This window comes from Dendrobates tinctorius, unplaced genomic scaffold (genome assembly GCF_039654945.1).
Source record: "Dendrobates tinctorius isolate UK_male_01 unplaced genomic scaffold, ASM3965494v1 ptg000074l, whole genome shotgun sequence".
NCBI lineage: Eukaryota > Metazoa > Chordata > Amphibia > Anura > Dendrobatidae > Dendrobates > Dendrobates tinctorius.
The window spans coordinates 536,542-561,800 of record NW_027361742.1 but is presented as its reverse complement, the minus strand read 5'-3'; the positions used below and the strand labels follow the sequence as shown (position 1 = coordinate 561,800).

The following is a 25,259-nucleotide window of genomic DNA, read 5'->3' as shown; positions in this document are numbered from 1 at the left end:
CATGTGACTGCTTTGTCAGTGTTGCTGCCTGTTGTTGGGTCGCCAACATCCTCAGTCTCCTGCACATATGAAAACAACACAACCCATGGTTTGGATTTTTAGGATAGCTTCGTTACTACATGAATCTTTAAATATACGTGCTATGCCTGAATTTAGGAAAGCAATGAGAAATTAGTATTGTTATTGTTCACAACTCAAAAATAAAGGATGATTTGTGGCAGATAGCAAAGGAGTGCCAGATAACTTGTGCTCCCATCCAGTGATGTGCCAACAGGCTGGACATCTGCCACCTTCATTTCTACCGACTGGATGCCCGCTGGTCTCAGAAGAGAAGAAAGGATAATGCATGGTCAATTAGAGGAAACCAAAGTTTTCTCATAATGTGCAGAGTTTGGAGCAGCCTAAATCTGCGCTGCCCATCGTCCCGAATCCAGGGGAAAGAAACCAATCTTATAAAACTGGTCATGTACACAAAGATTTTGTTAGTAGATTAAGAAAAAGAAAATAACCAATATAATCTCTGCAGACTGTAAGGCCTCTTTCATACATCAGTTTTTCTACGTCAGGCGCGATCCGGCTTTTTTTTGTAAAACCGGATCCAGCGAAATGCAATGCAGGATCCAGTTTTTCCCCATTGACTTGCATTAGCGCCGGATCGCGCCGGATGGCATTGCGTTTCATCCGTTTTTTGCCGGATCCGGCTACTTGTCTCATTCCGGCATCTGGAAAAAACGGCTACTGTAACGTTTTTTGTCTCCGGCGAAAAAGCCTGAAGCGCCGGATCCGACGCTTCCAGCTTTTTGCCACAATGAAAGTCTATCTGCGCCGGAATGCGCCGGATCCAGCCACCAGATCCGTTTTTTTAAGTCTGCGCATGCTCAGATCCAATTGGCCAGCCCCCAGGAAACAGATATAACCTGCTAGACGGATCCGGCAGAAAAATGGATCCGTTTCTACAGTTCTCCAAAATTTATGCCGGATCCGTTTTTTCTAAAAATAGCCGTGAAAGTAGCCTAAGCCTCTGATTGCAGGATCCTCTCCCCCTCTGTACCAGTCTGTCACTGTAATTTATCTATGTAGTTTGTACGTGCAGCACCATGGAAACAGTGCTTTAACAATAAATAATCAGTTGCCAATATATTATATTACATGGTATACTGTATAACAGTCACAGATTTACTGCGACAGAGAGGAGACAGAAGACGCAGCTTTTGATTTCCCTTACTCCTGCACTGATTAGAAGCACTTCACCTACATATTAAATGGTGTAAATTTCTTTTAGCAGTGCAGGGGTTAATCTGCTCAGTTGAGAGCTCCTGGAAGCTTTCCTGCCTTAAGAAAATGGCCGGAATGAGCCTCCCAAGCCCCCATAGGAGGCGTGGGCGGAGACCATCATGACGGGGGGGTGGAGGGTTTAGTGGGGGGAGCTGCTAGCAGGGAGGGGGAGCCAAGGGGTATTTAACTGAGGGGCGGGGGTGTGCCAGCCCTCTGTTCCCGCTTCCACAGCAGCAACGCAGTCAGGGATACTCACCGGGATGGCTGGAGTGGAGGACGCTTTGAACCAGCTGCGGGCCGCAGCGCTGTCGCAGCCGCCTGGGTGGCTGGAGAGTCAAGTCGCCAGCCTGCTCCCTGGACCCTCCGGGCAGGCTGAGGTGAGGGAGCGCAGAGCTCGTCGGGTGAGGCCTCCAGAACGGCTCTCACCTGACACCGCTCCCCGGGCCTCGCGTCGCCGCAGGAGCCCCTCCCGGGACCCTCCAGTCGCGCGACAGGCACTTCCACTTCCAGCGTGTCGCGACCTGGGAGGAATCCACGGGTGCGGTGAGGCCCTGCGGCGGTGTCTGGGCCTCCACCTCGGTCTAGGAGGGGGGCGGAGCCAGCGCGCGCCAGGCAGCATGTCTCTCCTGGAGCTTCGGGGGGCCGCGGCGGTAATCTGCAGGCCGCGCGGCCTGCCTCCCCTGCTACTTTGATGTTAGCCGCCGGCAGCGTGGCGGCCTGCCGGGCGGCAGGGCCTGTTCTAGTGTCCCCCAGCGGTGAGGGGGCGCCGCAGTGCTGGGCCCGCGGCTGCGCCTGCCCCGGAAATGGTGACCGGGGCTCTCAGATCCACCGCGGCAGATGTGACGGGCAACACGGCGGGGTCAGTGCTTGCTGCGAGAAGAGGAGGGAGAAGGACACTGTCGGGCTCCCAGTTACCGTGGGGGGCCCAGGACGACCAGCGGCGACAGCACGGCACACCGGCAGGAGCCTGCAGCGGGTGGAGCCAGGCGTCATCTGGTTTCGGGGTGCCGCAGCCTGGGTCGGTCCAAGGGCTCAGGCCTCCCACCCCGTGCCTCCCTGCTGGGAGCTTCTAGGGTCAGCAACGTGCCGGCAAGTCCGCCACCTGGAGTCGTGAGGGTCTGGAGGCTTCGAGGGATCCTGGCTTTCCGGCTGGAGGGCACAGAGCCCCCTTACAGCCTGGTGAGTATGCTTCCGTGTCCCCTGTGTGTCATCCGTTTGGGTCATCATCAATGGTAGAAAGAGGGCCCTTAGCTGAAGCTAGTAGTGTTGGGGTGGGGCAGGGTTGAGCAGCCCAGGTTCGGCTGGGGGTGTGTGTGGTATGCTTGCGGACGTGCATAATTTGTTGTCACGCTTAGAGCAGGGCTTGGGCGGGTCGTCGCCCGTAGCAGCTTGGGTCGGGGCGCAGGTTGGGGGGTCGTCCGGCCAGAGCGGGTCGGAGATGGGGGCCCCCGCTCAGGCGAGGCGGTGTCCGTGTCGGTGCAAACTGAGAAGGAGAAGGAGTGTCATGTGCATTTGGATGATCAGGCACATGGCGAGGTGTACGTTTGCTTTAAAGGTTTGTTGGGTGCTCACTTAAAAAAAGAGGTGAAGGAGCGGATTTGGAAGGATGAATTTGTCGAAATATTTTCGCTGCTGCCTCTTGAGAAGTGTAATTTAGATAAAAGCAAAAAAGAGGACAGCAAGAAAGAGGAAGAAGAAAAGCGCAGGTGGCGTCTGATTCCTCAGACGTTTGTGAATTGGCAACAAGCTTTTGCTATTTTGGCAAGCGTTATCGGGGAAAAGGCCCCTGACAATTGTTCAGCACTGTTTTGTTACCTGGATGCGATAGGGGAGGCTTACAGAGTGTATGGCGACCAGGCGTGGCTGAGGTATGATGAGCAATTCCGTCAGAGGAAGGCTGTGCGTCCGGCTATTCGCTGGGACCAGAAAGATATTGGATTGTGGATGCGGGTGATTGCTCAAAATAAGTTTGGGAGCTCCTTTCATGGGGGGGCTGGAAGCACCGTCCAGAGTAGCGCCGGTTCTTCGGGTGGCGGAAGTCAAGGGCAAGCAGGAACGCACAAGGCGGGGGTGTGTTGGCAGTTTAATGACGGCCAGTGTAAGTTGGGGGCCAGTTGTAAATTCAAACACCTCTGCTCTAATTGTAATGGCGCCTCACATGGAGCGTCGAAGTGTTTTAAGAAAGGGAAGCCCAGAACCGGGGGTGGTAATTCACAAGGGGGAGACTCCGGTGAATCTGGAAAGGATGGTTCCCTATCTAAATAGGTACCCAAAAAGAAGTTTCGCTGGGCCGCATGGCAGGCCCTTTCGTTTCTCCTCCTTTTCCAGACTTGGTGGTTTCCCCTATGTGGGTGGTTCCGAAGAAGGAGCCGAATAAGTTGCGGCTTATTCAACATTTGTCTTACCCACGGGGGAGGTCGGTTAATGACCGTATTGATCCGGAGATTTGTTCGGTGGTATACTCTTCATTTGACGAGGTGGCTCGGTGGGTGCAGAAATGTGGTCGTGGGGCCCTTTTGGCGAAAACAGATGTCGAATCCGCTTTTCGTCTGTTACCAGTTCACCCTGAGAGCGCGAAGCTGCTGGGATGTTTTTGGGAAGGCAGTTTTTTTGTGGATAGGTGTTTACCTATGGGTTGTTCGTTGTCATGCGCGTATTTCGAGGCGTTTAGTTCTTTTCTCGAGTGGGTCGTGCGTGACGTTTCCGGTTTCGATTCGGTTATTCATTATTTGGACGACTTTTTGTGTGTTGGTCCGGCGGATTCTTCGCGTTGTTTCAGGATTTTGAAAGCCATTGAGTGGGTGGCGGAGTGTTTCGGTGTCCCGTTGGCGCCCGGTAAAACGGAGGGCCCTAGCACATGTCTGTGTTTTCTGGGGATCGTCATCGATACAGTTGAGTGGGAGTTCAGGTTGCCCGAAGACAAGCTGGCGGATTTGCGGTTTGAAGTGGTGCGAGCACGTCGCTTGAAAAAATTATCGTTACGCGATCTTCAGTGGCTGTTAGGGAAGTTGAACTTTGCTTGTCGTGTTATGCCAATGGGGCGAGTCTTTTCGCGTAGGCTGGCTAGCGCTACTGCGGGGATTCGGGCCCCCCACCATTTTGTTAGATTGTCGTCAGAGCTCAGGGCTCTTTTTTGGAGAAGTACAACGGTCGCTCTTTGGTAATGGATGAGGTGGTTGGTAACAATGCATTGGATTTGTTTACGGACGCGGCTGGCGGGATAGGTTTTGGTGCCTATTTCAGAAGACAATGGTGCGCGGTTCAATGGCCCGAAAATTGGGTCTCTGGTGGTCTGGTGCGTAACATTATGTTGTTGGAGATTTTTCCAATACTGGTGGCGGTTCATTTGTGGGGGCAGGATTTCAAGAACCGGCGGGTGCGTTTTAATTGCGATAACATGGGCGTTGTGAGCGCGATTAATGGCCTTACCGCGTCGTCCCCTCCAGTTGTTCGAGTGTTACAGCAATTGGTGCTATTGTGTTTGTCTTTGAATGCCCATGTGACCGCAAAGCACGTTCCTGGCGTCAAGAATGAGATAGCTGACTCTCTCTCGTTCGCAGTGGGATTGTTTTCGTTCTTTGGCTCCGGATGCAGAGATCGAGGGTCTAACCTGTCCGGAGGAAATGTGGAGGGTGGCTTAATGGCCACGGAGGAATCATCTCTGGCACCAAAAACTTGGGAGGCGTATCGGACAGTGTGGCGGATGTGGGAGGAGGTCCTTATGGCCGGCCAAACTAGTTGGGCCAGGCTTGACCAGGAGGGAATGTTTTTGGCTTGGTTAGGGCGAGGTGCGAGTGAGGGATGGTCTCGTGCAAAGGTAACGCGCTTATTAGTGGGTTTGTCTTTTGGTTTTCGGTTGCGCGGGAGCAGGGATTTGACGAAGTCATTTTTGGTCAAGCAGGCGGTAAAAGGTTTTTGCCGTTTCAGAGGTGGGGGCGATTTAAGACGGCCAGTGTCGTTCAATTTATTGGAGCAATTAGGACATGTTCTGGAGTCGGTTTGTTCGGTCCAATACGAAGTTTTGTTTTTTCGCCTGGCTTTCTCGATCGCATTTTTTTGGGCTTTGCGAGTGAGGGAGCTTGTGTCTCCTAACAAAAAGTCGATGGGTGGCTTATTAGCCAGGGATGTGGTATTGACTTCACGGGGTGTGGAATTTTGGCTGCGGCGGTCCAAAACGGACCAGTCCAGGAGAGGCCGCCGAGTGGTGCTGGGTGGCGTGTCGGGTTCCTTAATGTGTCCCGTTAAGTGTTTGCGGAGTTTTTGTGAGCTTCGCCCCAGTATGAGCGGTTCTTTGTTGTGCCACGCAGACGGGGACAGTTTGTCTCGGTATCAGTTTGGCGCAGTTTTTAAAAAATCCATTCGGTATTTGGGATTGGATGACTCCCGCTTTGCTTCTCATTCATTCCGGATAGGGGCGGCGACCGAAGCGGCTGTACGTGGTCTGGGTCCGGCTTTAATACGGAGCATTGGCGGGTGGAGGTCTGATCGGTACCGCAGTTATATTCGTCCTTAATTTCGTAATGGGGAGGGGGGTAAGGGTGGTCTTGATCATGGGTCGCATAGTAACCTGGGTGGTTTGGTGTTTAAATTTTTTGCTGCAGGTATATTTTTCTGTTAGTGTTGCTTTTCTGTTTCAGGTGCTGAGCCGCTCCAGGTCTGGATTTTTGGTCACTCCTTCGTTTATTGGGGAGCATTGCAGGCCAATGTCAGGAACGAAGGTAGACAGCTGGGGATTCCCAGGGCTGTGGCGGTGGTACGGTGGCTCGGTTTCAGGGGCCTGGTGTGGCAAAGGGTGTTGCCGGAGATCCACGAATGCACACGGTTGGACCGGGCACCGGATATTCTCGCTATTCACGCTGGGGGTAACGATCTGGCGGTTCGGCCGTTTCGGGAGCTGGTCAAGGACATTAAGCAGGACTGCTTAAGGTTGTGGCTGTTATACTGGGGGGTCACTATCGTGTGGTCTGAGATTGTGCTGTGGCCATAAAATTCCAAAGGAAATACTTGTGTCCGTGTCTTAGTGGGCGCCGGTAATGGGGTGGTGGGGTTTTATGATCACACAGGGGTGACGGGGGAAGGCATAGTTGCTTGGTCTCCCCTGAGGTAAACTGCTCGACAATACCAACTTCTAGGCTCCCAGCTGTGCACTGTTAGCCACTCCCATTTCCTATATAAAATGGGCCCTGGCTAGCACTCATTGTCAGAGTAACTTATCCTGCATGGCTGGAGGTTGTTGTTGGTTATCTTTGGAGAAGGCATTTGGTGTATTTATCTGTGACGGTTGCTAGGTTTTGAGTGTGTGATAATTCCCTTTCTTCTCCTGCTCTGTTTTTCCCCAATCCTACACTCCCCAGTGTTTCACCTCTGTTGTTTGTGTGTGTATGTTTATATGATTGGCATTTTCCTTTATCCCTCTTCATATTACCTTGTAAGTCTGGTTGGTGTATTACAGTACACTAATACTCCTCTTTTCCCTGGGTCGGGAAAGGGTACAGACTGAGGGCAGATTCTGGAGCTAAGTCAAAGTACAGGGCCCTGGCGTCTTCACCATCAGAAGTAATCTGTGGAATAGGGCGAGCTAGGGCGCCCCTAGCACTAAAGACAGGAAAGGAGCCCCTAGTCCTGGGACGCCCAACAACACAGCCATGACAAAAACAGTTATATATCAGCTTTATAAAATCAGGTTTTCTTTCAGATAAACAAAAACAATGCTAAGGATAGTTTCACACTAGCGTTCTCAGGCGCAGGGCCGCCGCTTAGCTCTGCCCCCGGCCGCGCCCCCTCCGGTCAGCTCCTCCTAGGATTGCATGACGCTGCATGCGATCAGCGTACCGTAAATTTAGCGTTGGGTACGCTGACCGTGTGCTGGTTGTGCGCTGGTATGATTTTGCTGGCGCTGCACCCTTTTGGCGCTGCGCCCAGTGCACAAAAACGTGCTGTGTTGCATTTTTGTGCGCTAGGCGCAGCGCCAGCAAAATCATACCAGCACACGACCAGCGCATGGTCAGCGTACTTGATTGCATGCAGCATCATGCGATCCTAGGAGGAGCTGGCCGGAGGGGGCGCGGCCGGGAGCGGAGCTAAGCGGTGCACCCGAGAACGCTAGTGTGAAACTAGCCTAAGCCTGCAGGTACTGTTAGACACCTGAAAGTAGAGGAGAGCATGACTTTGGGAGCAGTGGACCTTAAACTCCTACAGCTTTGCTTGTATAACTGTATGTCGTTATCGTCTTTATCTCCCATAATTTCAAGAGCCATAACTTTTTGATTTTTCTGTCAATATGGCCATGTGAGGGCTTATTTTTTGTGCGACGAGTTGTACTTTTGAACGAAATCATTAGTTTTACCATGTCATGTACTCGAAAACGGGTAAAAAATTCCAAATGCGGTGAAATTGCAAAAAAAAATTCAATCCCACACATGTTTTTTGTTTGGCTTTTTTTGCTAGGTTCACTAAGTGCTAAAATTGACCTGCCATTATGATTCTCCAGGTCATTACAAATTCATAGACACCAAACATATCTAGGTTCTCTTTTATCTAAGTGATGAAAAAAAATTCCAAAGTTTGCTAAAAAAAAAAAAAAAGAGCAGTTTTCAAAGACCCGTAGTGTCTCTATTTTTCGTGATCTCGGGTTGGGTGAGGGCTTATTTTTTGCGTGCCGGGCTGACGTCTTTAATGATACCACTTTTGTGCAAATGCGTTCTTTTGATCGCCCATTATTGCATTTTAATGCAATTCTGCGGCAACAAAAAAAAGTAATTCTGGTGTTTTTAATTTTTTTCTCGCTACACCGTTTAGCGATCAGGTTAATCCTTTTTTTTAATTGATAGATCGGGCGATTCTGAATGCGGCGATACCAAATATGTGTAGGTTTGAATTTTTTTTATTGTTTTATTTTGATTGGGGCGAAAGGGGGTGATTTGAAGTTTTAGGGTTTTTTTTAATTTTTAAACACTTTTTTTTTTTACTTTTGGCATGCTTCAAAAGCCTCCATGGGAGGCTAGAAGCATGCCATACTTGATCAGCTCTACTACATATAGGCGATGCTCAGATCGCCTATCTGTAACAGATTTACTGCATTGCTATGAGCGCCGACCACAGGGTGGCGCTCATAGCAATGTGCCGGCAACAACCATGGAGGTCTCTATGAGACCTCTGGTTGTCAAGGCAACGCATCGCTGACCCCCGATCACGTGACGGGGTTGGTGATGCACTAACTTCTGGCCCGGCGGCCGGAAAAGCTAGTTAAATGCCTGCTGTCAGCGTTTGACAGTGAGATTTAACTAGTTAACAGGCACAAGTGGATCGCGATTCCGCTTGCGCCTATTGCGAGCACATGTCAGCTGTTTATAACAGCTGACATGTTGCGGCTTTGAGGTGGGCTCACCGCCAGAGCCTACCTCATAGCAGGGGACACCGACCGCTGATGCAATAATACGTCAGCGGCCGTAAAGGGGTTAAGAAAGAGTGATGCTGCTTTAAGAGGAAGGAGCACCGTATGTCTTGTGCCTGGTTTGTTACTGTGATGAGGGTGAGGGGCACTTCAATCCTTTATTGGATGCCTCCTGACTGATGTTCCCATGTACAAGGGGTTAAAGTTTGTGTCCCAATGTTCCTGCTTCCCCTTATCCCCTCCCTTCCTGTTAATCAATATGACAACTTCCCGTTTCTCCTCCCTATGTGACCCCTTTATAAATGATGTACCAGCCTCTTCCTGCCTCTCTTCTCACATCAGTGAGCTGCATTGTCCCACCTTCCCTCCCTTACCTTCTATTTGTTCACAGTGTTTTGATTGATATGTTTTTTTTTGGTGTTTAAGTCACAGCACAGGGCAATGTGTTATATCATAAGGCCAGATTCATACTGCGTTAACACTATAGTATAACGCGATCACGGTGACGGAGCCTCGGACACTGCGGCCCACGTCCGTCACTGAATAACGGCACATCTCTAGCGCATGCCTATTATGGCATGCGTTGGCGATGCGCCCAATAATGGGGGTTAATGGCAGCGTTAACGGACTGCGTTACACCTCGTTATGCCGCGTTGATACGCAGCCCGTCTAACGGACTGCCATAACGCAGTGTGACCCCAGCCTAAGGGTGTGTGCACACGTTGCAGATTTTGCTGCGGATCCGCAGCAGTTTCCATGCGGTTTACAGTACCATGTAAACCTATGGAAAACTATATCCGCTGTGCACATGTCACTTCTATTTTGCTGTCCCGCTGCTGCAGATTCCCTCCCAGGACATGAAAATCTCTCACTCTCTCCCTCCCTCTCCCTCTCCTTACCAGAATACTGACATGTTGTGCACGCCCCTTTTGCTGTGACCGACCTTCACCCATTAAAAGAAAAAAAAAAAAAGTGTTTGGTTAAATATGTGTCTTGTCTTTTATTACATGGGACACACCAGGGAAAAAACATGGTTTTGTGGGTCTCGCCAGTCCAGGGTGTAGCGCACACATCTCTGCCTGCAGTATCTCTCTCCCTGCAGAGACATCAGGGTACTCACTGCCGAGGCTCCCGTCCTGCTCCTTCTGGGTCTGCTGCTGCTGCCCAGTGTGCGTGCACTCCTAGCAGGTCTACGGGCACTGTGCTTAGGGTGAGTGCACACTTCATCTTTCTAAAAGGGGCCACACGCGTTCCTCTAAAGTGTCCCCAGCCAATAGCTGAAGGTCACTTGCTATTTAAACCACCTCCTCCAACATGGAGGTGCCTGTGCAATGTTGTGAGTTTGTTCCTTACACGCTTGTCAGTTCTCAAGTCCCTGTATTGTATCCGAACCAGCTGCACCCGCCAGTGCTTTTCTCAATGGCAGCTGAGCCAGCTGCACCCACCAGTGCTCACCTCAACAGCAGCAGAGTCAACTGTACCCGCTAGTGCTTTCCTCAACGACAGCCGAGCCAGCTGCAATGGAAAGGTACCTGGGCTTGTGTGTGGAGCTCGTTGTGCGGCAGCTGTGTGGTGCTGCGGGTCATCGAGAGGACAGCCAATAAAGAGGACCTGTTGGACGCACTTCAATCTCTCAGTCTGTTCGCGGCGGTAAGAGGACCACCCCCCAGTCGGCTCACGTACCTACATTTGGCGTAGTCGGCAGGATCATCGCCGCCAATACACCATCTTCTGCGGTAAGCCTGCACTGAAGATCCAAAGGACCCAAGCTGAACTGGTTGAAGATTTTCCCTGTGGATTGCAAACTTGGACTGTGTGCCGGATTGTTGGCTTTCATCAGGCGTATCCGGAGCGGAAAAGGACTTTGCAGGAGGGCTGTGGCAGACAAGTGCCTAAAAGAATCGCCGGAGTTTGCTGCTAAATTGGACTGTTGGGGGCATCTAAGCCGAGCTCACCCCTGGAACATTGCTGGGAAAGCTGGGTACCCTCCCACGTTAAAGGACTACAGCGAGAGCTGGGATCAGTTGCCAGCACAGCAAGCACTAACCCGTCCTGGAGATCAGCAGCAGATGGAGTCCCTGATAGCTGGACCCACGGGGCTGGAGCCAGGGGAGAAAACAGAGAAGCGCTCGCCCGTGGTCCAGGCTGTGTTGGAGCAGCCGCCAGAGGAACTGTTGCCGACCCTCCCTGCAGGACCATAGGGCCTGGAGGCTGGTCCTGCCGGATGGCGGGATGAAGAACAGCAGTGGACACCAGATGAAGGGACCGGGAGCTGCGGAGGAGCAGTGAAGACCATCGACACCATGGAAGAGCGGCGGAACGGCCTGAAGGGAGGTGTGAAGAAAGGGAAAGGTACCCGGGCCTGTGTGCGGAGCTCATTGTGCGGCAGCTGTGTGGTGCTGCAGGTCGTCGAGAGGATGGCCAATAAAGAGGACCTGTTGGATGCACTTCAGTCTCTGTCTCAGTCTGTTCGCGGCAGTAAGAGGACCACCCCCCAGTCGGCTCACGTACCTACACCAGGTCCAATTCTATAATGACAATAAAGAGTTAACATTAGCATCAACCTTCTATGCCCAAGGGATGGGCAACTCCTTCAGCCATGGTTCCCTAGATATTTCCTCAACAGGTGTTTTTCCTCTCTTGAGCACTGTAGGATGACTCTTTGTGAGTCGGAAGTTTGCCAAGCTAGGTTCCCTTTTTAATGCTTTTGCAGGGGCATCTACTTAATAAGCTTACCAAACTGAAATAGACGTTTAAATTAAAAAAGGCTAAAAAGTGTAATTTGTTGCTTGGAATGATTGATGTAAAACCCCATGGTGGATATCGTAATGGTTGAGTCAATCAGGGGCGGGCACGGTGAATAAGCACAGGAGTGAGCATAATAGAGTAATTGGTGCTCTGAAAGTTTACTGGCTCTGCTTGAATGGCCCCTAGTGCGTGTCGCCCCTTTATGGCTGTCTGTCCTGGTGCTATATGTCAGACAGCTGGGGTATCACAGTACTTGTGAATCCCAATGTACTAGGAACTAGCACTTCACCTGACTCCTACTCTGATTGTTTTAATTCTGTGATTTAACCCCTTCACCCCCAAGGGTGGTTTGCACGTTCATGACCGGGCCAATTTTTACAATTCTGACCACTGTACTTTTATGAGGTCATAACTCTGGAACGCTTCCATGGATCCCGGTGATTCTGACATTGTTTTCTCGTGACATATTGTACTTCATGTTAGTGGTAAAATTTCATTCAAATAACTTGCGTTTATTTGTGAGAAAAACGGAAATTTGGCGAAAATTTTGAAAATGTCGCAATTTTCCAACTTTGAATTTTTATGCCCTTAAATCACAGAGATACGGCACACAAAAAACATGATAACTAACATTTCCCACATGTTTACTTTACATCAGCACAATTTTGGAACCAAAATTTTTTTTGGTTAGGAAGTTATAAGGGTTAAAAGTTGACCAGCGATTTCTCATTTTTACAACACCATTTTATTTTTAGGACCACATCACATTTGAAGCCACTTTGAGGGGTCTATATGATAGAAAATACCCAAAAGTGACACCATTCTAAAAACTGCACCCCTTAAAGTGCTCAATACCACATTCAAGAAGTTTATTAACCCTTTAGGTGCGTCACAGGAATTTTTTTGAATATTTAAAAAAAAATGAACATCTAACTTTTTTTCATTAAAAAAATACTTCAGGTTCAATTTTTTTTATTTTACCAAGGGTAACAGGAGAAATTGGACTGCAAAAGTTATTGTGCAATTTGTCCTGAGTACGCAGATACCTGATATGTGAGGGGGAACCACTGTTTCGGTGCATGGCAGAGCTCAGAATGGAAGGAGCGCCGTTTGACTTTTTCAATGCAAAATTGGCTGGAATTCAGATTGGACGCCATGTCACGTTTGGAGAGTCCCTGATGTACCTAAACAGTGGAAACCCCCTACAAGTGACCCCATTTTGGAAACTAGTCCCCCAAGGAACTTATCTAGATATGTGGTGAGAACTTTGAACCCACAAGGGCTTTACAGAAGTTTATAACGTACAGCGGTACAATTAAAAAATCATATTTTTTCCACAAAAATGATCTTTTCACCCCAATTTTTATTTTCCCAAGGGTAACAGGACCCTAAAAGTTATTGTGCAATTTGTCCTGAGTACGATGATACCCCACATGTGGGGGTAAACCACTATTTGGGCGCATGGCAGAGCTCGGAAGGGAAGCAGCGACATTTGACGTTTTTGGCTGGAATTGAGATCGGACACCATGTCGCGTTTGGAAAACCCCTGATGTACCAAAACAGTGGAAACCCCCCACAAATGACACCATTTTGGAAACTAGACCCCCTAAGGAACTTATCTAGATGTGTGGTGAGAACTTTGAACCCCCATGGGCTTCACAGAAGTTTATAACATAAAGCCATACAATTAAAAAATCATATTTTTTCCACAAAAATTATCTTTTCACCCTCAATTCTTATTTTTCCAAGGGTAACAGGACCCTAAAAGTTATTGTGCAATTTGTCCTGAGTACGCTGATACCCCACATGTGGGGGTAAACCACTATTTGGGCGCATGGCAGAGCTCGGAAGGGAAGCAGCGCCATTTGACGTTTTTGGCTGGAATTGAGATCGGACACCATGTCGCGTTTGGAAAACCCCTGATGTACCAAAACAGTGGAAACCCCCCACAAATGACACCATTTTGGAAACTAGACCCCCTAAGGAACTTATCTAGATGTGTGGTGAGCACTTTGACCCCCCCAGTGCTTCACAGAAGTTTATAATGCCCGGGCGTGAAAATAAAAAATTTGTATTTTTTCCACAAACATGATCTTTTAGTCACCATTTTTTTATTTTCCCAAGGGTACCAGGAGAAATTGGACCCCAAAAGTTGTTGTCCAATTTGTCCTGAGTATGCTGATACCCCATATGTGGGAGAAAACTACTGTATGGGCACACGTCGGGGCTCGGAAAGGAAGTAGTGACGTTTTGGAATGCAGACTTTGATGGAATGGTCTGCGGGTGTCATGTTGCCTTTGGAGAGCCCCTAATGTACCTAAACAGTGGAAACCCCCCACAAGTGACACCATTTTGTAAACTAGACCCCCTAAGGAACTTATCTAGATGTGTGGTGAGCACTTTGAACCCCCCAGTGCTTCACAGAAGTTTATAATGCCAGGGCATGAAAATAAAAAAATCGTATTTTTTCCAGAAACATGATCAATTAGTCCCCAATTTTTTCATTTTCCCAAGGGTAACAGGAGAAATTGGACCCCCAAAAGTTGTTGTCCAATTTGGCCTGAGTACGCTGACACCCCATATGTGGGAGAAAACTACTGTATGGACACACGTCGGGGCTCGGAAGGGAAGCAGTGACGTTTTGGAATGCAGACTTTGATGGAATGGTCTGCGGGTGTCATGTGCGTTTGGAGAGCCACTGATGTACCTAAACTATTGAAACTCCCCACAAGTGACCCCATTTTGGACACTAGACCCCCCACGTAACTTATCTAGATGTGTGGTGAGCACTTTGAACCCCCAAGTGCTTCACAGAAGTTTATAACACTCGGACGTGAAAATAAAAAAATCATTTTTTTCCACAAAAATGATATTTTTGCCCCCAATTTTTTATTTTCCTAAGGGTAACAGGAGAAATTGGACCCCAAAAATTGTTTTGCAATTTGTCCTGAGTAGGCTGATACCCTACATGTGGGGGTAAAACACTGTTTGGGCGCATGGCAGAGCTTGGAAGGGAAGGAGCACTATTTGACTTTTTCAACTCAGAATTGGCTGGAATTGAGATCAGACGCCATGTTGCATTTGGAGAGCCCCTGATGTGCCCAAACAGTGGAAACCCCCCAATTCTAACTCCAACCCTAACCCCAACACACCCCTAACCCTAATCTGAGCCCTAACCCTAGCCCTAACCCTAGCCCTAACCCTAGCCCTAACCCTAACCCTAGCCCTAACCCTAGCCCTAACCCTAACCCTAGCCCTAACCCTAACCCTAACTCTAATGGGAAAATGGAGATAAATACTTTTTTTTTAATTTTATTATTTTTCCCTAACTAAGGGGGTGATATCGGGGGGTTTGATTTACTATTTATGGCGGTTTTTATATTTGCCAGCTGTCGTACGCTAAAAGACGCTTTTTATTGTAAAAATAGTTTTTGCATCACCACATATTGAGAGCTATAATTTTTCCGTATTTTGACCCACCGAGTCATGTGAGGTCTTATTTTTTGCGGGACGAGTTGACGTTTTTATTGGTACCATTTTCGGGCACGTGACATTTTTTGATCGCTTTTTATTCCTATTTTTGGGACGCAGAATGAACAAAAACCAGCGTTTCATGAATTTCTTTTGGGGGGGTGCGTTTACACCGTTCCGCGTGCGGTAAAATTGATAAAGCGGTTTTATTCTTCGGGTCAGTACGGTTACAGCGATACCTCATTTAGGTCGTTTTTTTATGTTTTTGTCGGTTTTATGCAATGAAAACTATTTTATATAAAAAATAATTATTTTTGCATCGCTTTATTCTGCGAGCTATAACTTTTTTATTTTTTCGCTGATGATGCTGTGTGGTGGCTCTTTTCTTGCGGGACAAGATGACGTTTTCAGCGGTACCATGGATATTTATATGCGTCTTTTTGATCACGCGTTATTACACTTTTTGTTTGGCGGTATGATAATAAATCATTATTTTTTGCTTCGTTTTTTATTTTTATTTTTTAAGGGGTTCGCTAAAGGGGTTAACTAATGGGACAGTTTTATAGGGCGGGTCATTACGGACGCGGCGATACCTAATATGTGTACTTTTATTGTTTTTTTTTATTATTATTTCCAAAAAATGGATTTATTGGGGGAATATATTTTTTTTTTTCTAATTTATTTGGCGATTTTTTTTTAATTATTTTAACACTTTTTTTATTTTTTTTTTTACTTTATTAAATAGTCCCAGGTGGGCCATCACTGTCCTGTGACAGATCGCTGATCTGTCACATCACAGATCACTGTGACAGATCAGCGATCTGACACAGGCACTGCAGAAGGCTTCCTCATGCCTGCGCTTTGCAGGCACTGAGGAAGCCAGCTTCCTCAGGCCCCCGAAGGCCCCCGTCGCCATCTTGGATTCGGGGGTCTGGAGGAAAGGAGCCCCCCGCAGCAGCGCTGCACATTGCGCTGCCGTGGGGGGCTCAGGGAAGCACGGAGGGCGCCCCCTCCCTGCCGATGCTTCCCTTTAACCCCCAAGGGGTTAACGTGTTGGGGGCGGTCCGTGACCGCCCCTGACACATTGTGCCGGGTGTCAGCTGTGATAATCAGCTGACACCCGGCCGCGATCAGCGGCGCTCACCACGTGGGCGCCGCTGATCGCGCCGACGTACTATCCCGTCCATGGGCATAGGGGCCCAGGTCCCATGGACGGGATAGTACGTCGGATGGCAGAAAGGGGTTAAATAAAGCTGTGGCCATTTTGACAACCAAAATAATGTGGTTTGTGTATTTATTCCAGTGTCTAGGTTTACTGTAGTTATGGTGGTTTTAAGATGGTGTGAGGTCTGTCCCATATCCAAAAGTCATGTTCTGTACAGTGCTGTGCTATGGATAATCTCACAGAAACTAGATGCTTCTGAGTCTTTTGCAATCATTGATTGATTATGTTTTGCTTCTGCATTGTTTAATTATTGCAGATGTTCAACATTTTGTGGTCTGGACACATGTAGAATATCCATGACTGTGAGCCAAAATTCTGACTAAGGCTATGTGCACACGTGCGGAATTGCCACGGAAATTTCCGCTGCAATTCTGCAACTCCCCGCCACGGGAAGATCGCGGGAAATTCGCATGCGGAATTCCCGCGAAAAACTAGCATTTTGCAAGCGTAATTAGCTTGCAGAATACTAGCGTTTACCAAGCGATCTGTAGCATCGCTTGGAAAACTGATTGACAGGTTGGTCACACTCGTCAAACATAGTGCTTGACAAGTGTGACCAACTTTTTACTATTGATGCTGCCTATGCAGCATCAATAGTAAAAGATGTAAAAAATGATTAAAAAAATAATGCGCGGTCATTCGCGCAAAGCATTACTGGGACCGGAAGATGCCAGGAGCGTGGTGAGAGGCGGGAAGGTGAGAATGACAATATTTTTTACTTTCATTCTATTTTTTACAGGATTATGGTACCCAGGGCATGGAGGAGAGTCTTTCCTCCTCCAGACCCTGGGTACCATCCGCACATGAAGCACTCACTTCAAGCATGGTGGGCATAGCCACATGCGAAAAATGAGCGTTTCAATGCAATCCTATGGGTGCGGAATCCCCGCGATTCCGCAAAAAGAATAAGGATGCTGTGGATTTTTCCGCTATGTGATCCCGCAGTGGAAAAATCCGCAGCATTAGCACAGCATTGCGGAATCCCAGAGGATTGCATGGGATGCGTTTTCTTTGCGTTTTCGCGGTGATTTGGCACGTAGAAAAGCACAGCGAAAACGAAAAAAAAGCTACGTGTGAACACAGCCTCAAATGCAGGTCAGAGCCCTTTCTCATGCTCATAGGGGTCTTCATATGCGTCTGTGGCGCCCCTGAGGATTTAGTTGCCACAGAGGTACTGAACCTCCTCCTGAGGTGTGGTACCCCACCATCTAGTTAGGTTGGAGGCTCCTGACCACGCTCCATCACCTGCATCCCACACAACACAGTAGTTCAGCAAAGCCACATTGCGGCTCCCTGCTTGGAGTGTAGCAGTGCACCTTTGGTGGCTCCCTGCTTGGAACACGAAACGTGCTAGGAGGCAGGTGGAGTTAGAATACATAAAAGAGCGGGAAGATTTAGGATTTCAGTCAGTAAGTCAGTAGGTCAGTCAGCAGTCAGTGGGAGAGAGTGAGGAGAGAAGATCCCTGGGAGAGGGATGGAGGAAGGAGGTGCTGCAGCAGACCTCAGTGACCTGGGTCTGCTGGCACGGAAAAGGAAAGAAGGAGAAAGACATTGAACAGAAACCTGATCTTCGATAAAAAGGAGAGACTAGTACGGAATGAAGGAGTAAAAGGGAACAGAGGACGTGCCTAGAAGTTCCAAGCGCAAGGCCGAGGCCCGGTCCCCGAGGTTGTATGGATACTAATGGTCCTACAGCAGACACCGGTGGAGTAGTGAGCTGTAAATGCACTACTCCCATCTAAGACTTGGGGGCACAACAGCAACTTGGATAGTGAGCCGGGACTCAGGAGTAAGGAGTCCCCGAAGCAGGCTACAGCTGTCTGCCGTACAAGTATGGTTCTTGGGAACATCTGTCAGGAGGAACTCCAGTGTAACTCAGTACTAGGAGTACTTCACACCAAAGGCGCTATAAGAGGAGACGTTCAGAAAGGCACATGTTGGCAGAGTGTTGGAAGGGAGCATTCCATCTGACCTGGAGGTAGACTGAGTCCCCGACCCAGAGGACACAGCACGGAGGCAGGCACCTGTGTGTACTACAGACTGTGAGTAAAGCTTTGGATCTACATGCCCTGGTGTCCTCCAATTATTCCTGCGCTAACACACCCTGTGCTACTACATTGGGGTACCAGCTCCTACACCGCTTGTGCCTCTCCTCTACCCCTACATCTACACTGCCCTGGGACTATAGCTCCACCTGTGGGGAGCTACACCATCTTGGCTGCACCACACCACCAGTCCCAGAGGAACTGCATGCAGCGTCGGCTTAACATCTCACTTGCCGAACACCACAGGTGGCGTCACGAACTATTCCTTTAATCAACTACATTCCACCATTCAAACTTCCCCTATTAATTGGGTGCCAAGGGCCACGGACCGGGTCACCGCTGCTGTGACACATCCCGCCGACACCGGCCCGGTACCAAGTACCCCACAGCCCTGGGAGGGCGACCCACGTCTATTTTATGTATTATGTTTATCGACACCTTTTTACTTGTAATTTGTATTCTAAGAAAAAATCCTTTTTATTCAAATCACCTGTGAAGACGGGATCTTTTCTGCAAGATAGGGAATTTAGATTGTGAGCCCCATCGGGAACAGTGATGATAATGTGTGCAAACTGTAAAGCACTGCAGAATATGTTAGCGCTATATAAAAATAAAGATTATTTTACTAAAATACAGATTTTTCCCTATCAATTGAAAAAATATAATGTCTTTTTTGTGGTGTTGAGTTTTTCACCTGTCCAATCCTTTGGAGAGTGATGAGGAGGTAATGAGCGGCGACCCTTTCCTATCAGTACACTTAGCCATAAAGGCCATAAAATATATCACTAATACTTGACAAGAGAATACTACAGATGGCTAAGGAGCAGAAGTGAGCAAGATATTTGTTGCTTCATTATACTGTACTTACACACCTCAATTCAACATTACTTTTTTTCATATGGAATTTTTTAATTGATTCATGGATTTGTTCTCTGGTGCCTAAATGGTGCCAACATAACAACATATTCCGCAGTGCTGTATTGAGATTGTCATCACTCTCATCAGTCCCTGCTATACAATATATGCCATTGTTAGTGAAATTTTACAAATATCCTTAATAGTAGCACTATGTATTCAATAAACCATTAAAATCAATTTCTTTACCTGAGTGGAAGACAATACGTATGATGTGCTCGAAGCGATCAGAGATGCAGACTCGGCTTCATTCTCATCACTTTTACTCATTTGTTCTTGTATTTCTTCCAATAACATTCCTAGTCTGAATATCTGTCCTTCCAGTTCTCTACAACAAATCCAAAAGATTGCATAAGCCATAGTTTCTTGCAAATTTCCCAGAAATGAATCCACCAATGTGACAGGGAATACCCCAAGACATCACAGGTGTGCCCCTTTTGGTCAAATTCGTATAAACCACACCAAATATGAAACCCTTTTCATTCTACAATCCCATAAAAATGGGATCTTTTGATGGCATGATTAAAAAGATTTAAAAAAAAAACAATAAATAAAAAAATTCTAAAAACATTGCATTTTGTAAACCTGAAGTATCTTATTTTGTCATTGCCTAAGTAATTTTCCAATGTTTGGCTGCTGTGTTTTTCTTTGAGCGTTTTTCCAACATTTCTGAGATGTCTTCTTTAATTCCATTAAACAATGAACAAACTGATAGAAGGTTTTGAAGCAAAAATTTGGACAAAACTATCAAAAAGATGTCCGGGTGTCTCCTTCCCATTAGCTTGTATTATACAGTATAGAGTGTCTTCAGAGCAGACGGCGCCTGGAGAATAGTGCGGTCACTTCTTTTAACCGCTTGGCGTCTTTGGAAAGCTGAATCGATTAAAAGATGCTTAAAATACTGGACACATGCAAAGCAAGTCGTTGTTACATAGAAATGCTCATGTTCATTTCTTTGTTAAGTGCTTTTTTTTAATCAGGTTACGGAACAGACCAGCTCCAAACTCACCTGAAAAAAACATAATTTGTACATACCATGGAGGAGAATCGATCGTGCAGATGCTGCTTTCGATTATTTTTTAAACTATTTTAGAATCAATGCATGTTAATATTTGAAGATTAATTGCATAAGTAACGTGATACTTCTAAATAATAAAAAAATGTACAAGTGATTATTTATTTAAATTAGTGTTTCTAAAGGGAACCTGTCAGCAGGATTGTTCACAGTAACCTACTGTACATAGGGGAGCTATGGGGATATGAAACCATATATAAGGGGATTTTTCCACCATACTGAATATATGGAGATGTGGAGGCCATCATACCGTATATAGAGGATTTGTGTGGGCAACATACTGCATGTGGGTCGCCCCTCACACCCAGGGCAGCGGCGGTTCCAAAGCTTTACTCACTGTTTGCAGTTCACACAACGGCCTGCCTCCGCACTGTGTTCTTCGGGTCAGGGCCCCAGTCAACCTCCAGGCAGGATAGGATTCTCCCCTCCACACTCCGCCAATATGTACCTCACTGAACGACTCCTCCAATGCGCCTTTAGGTGCGAAGCACTCCAGTACTTAGTTACCCTGGAATGCCTCTCTCTAGGTGTTCCTAGTCTCTACTTGTATGACAGACAGCTGTAGCCTGCTTCGGGGACTCCTCTCTGCGTCCCGGCTCACTATCCAGTTGCTGTTGTGGCCCAAGTCTATGATGGGAGTAAGGCGTTAGTGGCTCACTACTCCTCCGGTGTCTGTTGCCGGACATAAAGATCCAATCAACCTCGGGGACCGGGCCCCGGCCTTTGCGCTCTGGACTGGAAGGGTTCTCTCTCTTACTCAACCTGCTTCCCTCCGTCCTTCTATTCTCCTTCGTTCCGATCTGTTCTCTCTCTCTTATGGAATCTGTAGTCTCCAGTCTACGTCTCTTTCTCCTTCTCTTCCTTCCCGTGCCAGCTGGCCCAGCTCACTGGGGCAGCTGCAGCACTCCTTCCTTCTTCCCTCTTCCAGGGATCCTCACTCCTGTCTGAGTGACTTCCTTTATCTCTGACCCTCTGTCAGACTGACCTGAAATCCTACACCTTCCCTCTCTTTTATATCTAACTCCACCCGCCTCCCCAGCACCTCTCATGTTACGAAGCCAGGGACCACAAAAGCCATCCTATGACCTTTCCAGCATAAAGCATGGATGGGTCCCTGCTGAACTATCCTGTGTGTGGGGCGCAGATGTTGGAATGTGAAAGGGAGTTCCCACCTTACCTGGATGGTGGGGTACCACACCTTAGGAGAAGGTGCAGTACCTCTGTGGCGACTGAAGCCTCAGGGGCGCCACACATATAGGAAAGTAGTGGACTCTCATACTTCATATAGGAAGCTGGGGGGACATCATACTGTATTTAGAGAGCTATGTGGGCTATCATACTGAATGTAGGAAGCAGTGGGCTTTCATACTACATAAAAGGAGCCGGGGGACATCATACTGTATTTAGAGACCTATGGGGGCTATCATACTGAATGTAGGGAGCAGTGGTGTGACAGTCAGCGTTTGCTGAGTCGTTTTCCAGAGTGGACCCTCTGGGTCGTGGCACCCACCCACCGAGGGCGAGCTGACCTTGTGAGGAACCACCCCCTATACAGGGAGTGTCAGAGGCAAGACCAAGGGGGTGAGCCACCACGATTGCTGGAACCAGATGGCCGGCTCAGGTAGACACAATGTGTGAGTGTCTGATGACAAGAGACGTGCAGGAAACAAGACAAGACAAGGCGTGGTTTCAAGGTATCTTCATTAAGGCGAACTCAGGGTAACATCAGGTGCAAGACGTGATAACAGGGGAAACACAGCAAGGTGCGTGTGTGGGCGCGCCAAGGTCCATGGCATGGTATGTCCAGGTGGCACGCTTGGGTACAGGCAAGGGCTCGATGGCATCGGACTCCAGACAGCTGGCAACAATCGACAGGATCAGGGCATCAGGCTGCAGACATCAGCTCCGAACATCGTGCCGAAGTTGTCGGGCTTACGATCTCTGGCAGCGATCGCAGGTTCCGGGTGTCTGGCAGGCAAACCAGGGTTCAGGCGAGGAGGAACGACAGAGCTCCAGACATGGTGCATGTTAGGGAACACGCCAAGGTCCAAGGCAAAGTTCAAGGCAGGGTGAGTGCTAGGGACACGCCAGGGTCCAAGGCAAGGTGCAAGGCAGGGTGTGTGCTAGGGACACACCAGGGTCCAAGACAAGGTGCAAGGCAGGGTGCGTGCTAGGAACACGCCAGGGTCCAAGGCAAGGTGCAAGGAAGGGTTCAACACATTAGGCATGGTGCGTGTTTAGGTGACACGCCAGGGTTCAAGGTTCAAGGTCCTGGGTGCGCTAGGGAAGCCGCCAGGATTCAAGATTCAAGGTCCTGCGCGTGCTAGAGGCACGCCAGGGGCACGGTACAAAGAATGGTCCTGGCCGTACTAGGAGGCAGGCCAGGGTACATGGTTAACAGCGGGTCCCACACGTGCTAGGGAACACATTGGGCTTTGAGGTTCAGGACATGGTCCTGCGCATGCAGAGGGGCACGCCGAGGTTCAGGCTAAGGTCCTACGTGTGCAGAGGGGCACGCCAGGGTTCAGGCTAGGGCAAGGGCCTGCGTGTGCTAGCAGGCATGCCAGGGTTCAGGATAGGGCCTGTGCGTGCAAGAGGGCACACAATGAACAGTGCGGGGCAGCGTGGGTGCAAGGAAACCCAAAGCACGGCTGGGGCACTGGCTAGCTGGTCGGGCTGAGGCTCAGACCGGCGGGCAAGAATGAGGTGAGCACAGCTGATGCAAAACAGGTGGACACAGCTTAGTCACTGGCCGACGAGCACGGCTGAGGCACAAACAGGCAGGTGAGAGAAGGTCAGGCACGTGCAAAGGGCACGTGAAGAAACAAGGCTAGGCAAGGCAAGACAAAGCTAGGCAGGGTAGAGAACAAGGAGCGGAATGTAGATAGAAGCACAGAGCCTGGTCAGAGAGCTTATAGGGCTAGCAGCGGAGCATAGGCCGAAGCCCAGAGCCGGGTCAAGGGAGAACCTTGAGACTAGCCAGGAAATGTGCTGGAGAGCACCATAGCACAGAGTAAGGAAAACCAGGCAAAGACAGGTAACGTGAGAAGTACTACAAGGCTAAGGATAGCAAAGGCAAGACATGGCAAAAACAGGGAAAGGCAGAGAACATAGGAAGTACAACAAGGCAAAGAATAGCAAGGACAAGACATGGCACAAAAGACAACACAAGACATGGCACGAGACAAGAGGCAGAATACAAGCACAGAGCGTGTGCAGAGACACACAACAGGGCAGAGTGCAGGGGCACAGAATACAGGGAGTGACCCAGCAGGACAAGCAGCCATGCAGGGAAGCAACACGATACTCAGGCCCCGACCATAGGAAGGGGCAGTCAGATACAGGGCATTAGCACCTGCACTTCCGGGTCAGAACCAGGAGGACTTCCGGTTCAGATCCTCCAGGATCACAGAGAGGATTGCTGGATCAGATTCTGCTGAACCATAGAGAGGGTCACATGGTCATGGCTTCCAGGACCATAGAGACGATTGCTGGATCTGATTCTGCTGAACCATAGAAATGGTCACATGGTCAGGGCCTCCAGGACCATAGAGACGATTGATGGATCTGATTCTGCTGAACCTTAGAGAGGGTCACATGGTCAGGACCGCCAGGACCATAGAGACGATTGCTGGATCTGATTCTGTTGAACCATAGAGAAGGTCACATGGTCAGGGTCTCCAGGACCATAGAGACGACCACAGCAGGCAGAGCAGGGACGGGCACGCACACAGCAACGGCATGCAGCCATGAGGTGAGGTGCGCATGCACACTGCTCCAGGAGTGACGCAACATAACAGTCATGAGGTGCACGTGCACACTGCTCCAGGGATTATGCAGCATAACGGACATGAAAGATATAACAGAGAGGTGCGCGTGCACAGTGCTCCAGGGGTCATGCGGCATATCAGACATGGCGGGCATGACAAGTGGGCTCTCATTCTACATATAAGGAGCTGTGGGACATCATACTGTATTTAAAGAACTATGTGGGCTATTATACAGAATGTAGGGAGCAGTGGGCTGTCATACTACATATAGGGAGCTGTGGGACATCATACTGTATTTAGAGAGCTATGTGGGCTATCATACTGAATGTAGGGAGCAGTGGCCTCTCAGGGCTCTCATACTACATATAAGGAGCTGGTGGGACATCATACTGTATTTAAAGAGCTATGTGGGCTATTATACCGAATGTAGAGAGCAATGGGCTCTCATACTACAAATAGGGAGCTGGTGGGACATCATACTGTATGCTGCGGTCACTATAGGGTCATCAAATTGTGTTCATATTGGAGAATTAGCTGCGGTCGTATAATACTGTATGTAAGGGGAGAGCATTTTGGAGGCATAATACTTAAAGAGAGCCGAGAAATCGGTATCGTAGTGGGTGAGAACACTAAGGTTCTTCTTTCTGTAAATCACATTAATGACTTCTCCTGAATATAGTATATATACAGTATGAATATAGTACAGTCTGGCTAACATGCAGACTTTTTAATAGATCATCAGACTGACATCTAACTATTTAATTAGACAGCCCATACACCATGTAATATCATTATGTGATTTATTAGATCCAATTAGATTTAATACCAAAAAAATGTAATCCGCATGATTCATAATATAGAACAACTTGTGATACATATTTTTTTTCTTTCTTTGATGTCTTAGCAATATCCTCAATGATGTTGTAGCGATAAGTGTTTTTTTATTGACAGCACCACCCTCTGGTGCAATAGTCTGGGAGAGAGTTAAACTGTCGATCAAGTAATGGATGGGAGTGATGCTGTGCATAGCTCCGCCCTGAATGCAGATCTAGCCTCATTAGCATATACATTCAGAGCAGGGTTTCTCCACATTGGACAGTGCTTATAGGACATATCTAATTACTTGTATTTTCAAGACCTTCATTCCCATGGTTTCTGTTGGGGAGCGGATAGGGTTGCTTTTGACAGATTCTATGTTAGATCACACGAGTACCTCTCTATATCGAACTCTCCTACTCTTTGGCTTCCTGTCCTGTATATCTGAAGCTGCAAGTCACGATGCTTCTCTTTTGTAGACAGGTAATCAATTTCCAACATCTCTATGCAGGATTTGAAGTTTAGG

At 48.4% G+C, this 25,259-nt stretch overlaps 1 long non-coding RNA gene across 1 annotated transcript; it reads right to left on the bottom strand.

Annotated features, from left to right (window-relative positions):
• On the bottom strand, positions 1–25,258 carry LOC141096369 (uncharacterized). The gene is made up of 3 exons (XR_012233674.1): positions 25,131–25,258; positions 19,262–19,400; positions 1–59 (listed from the first exon to the last, which is right to left on the bottom strand). It is a non-coding gene; the product is annotated as an uncharacterized lncRNA (long non-coding RNA).
• Between the last annotated feature and the right edge of the window lies 1 nt (position 25,259).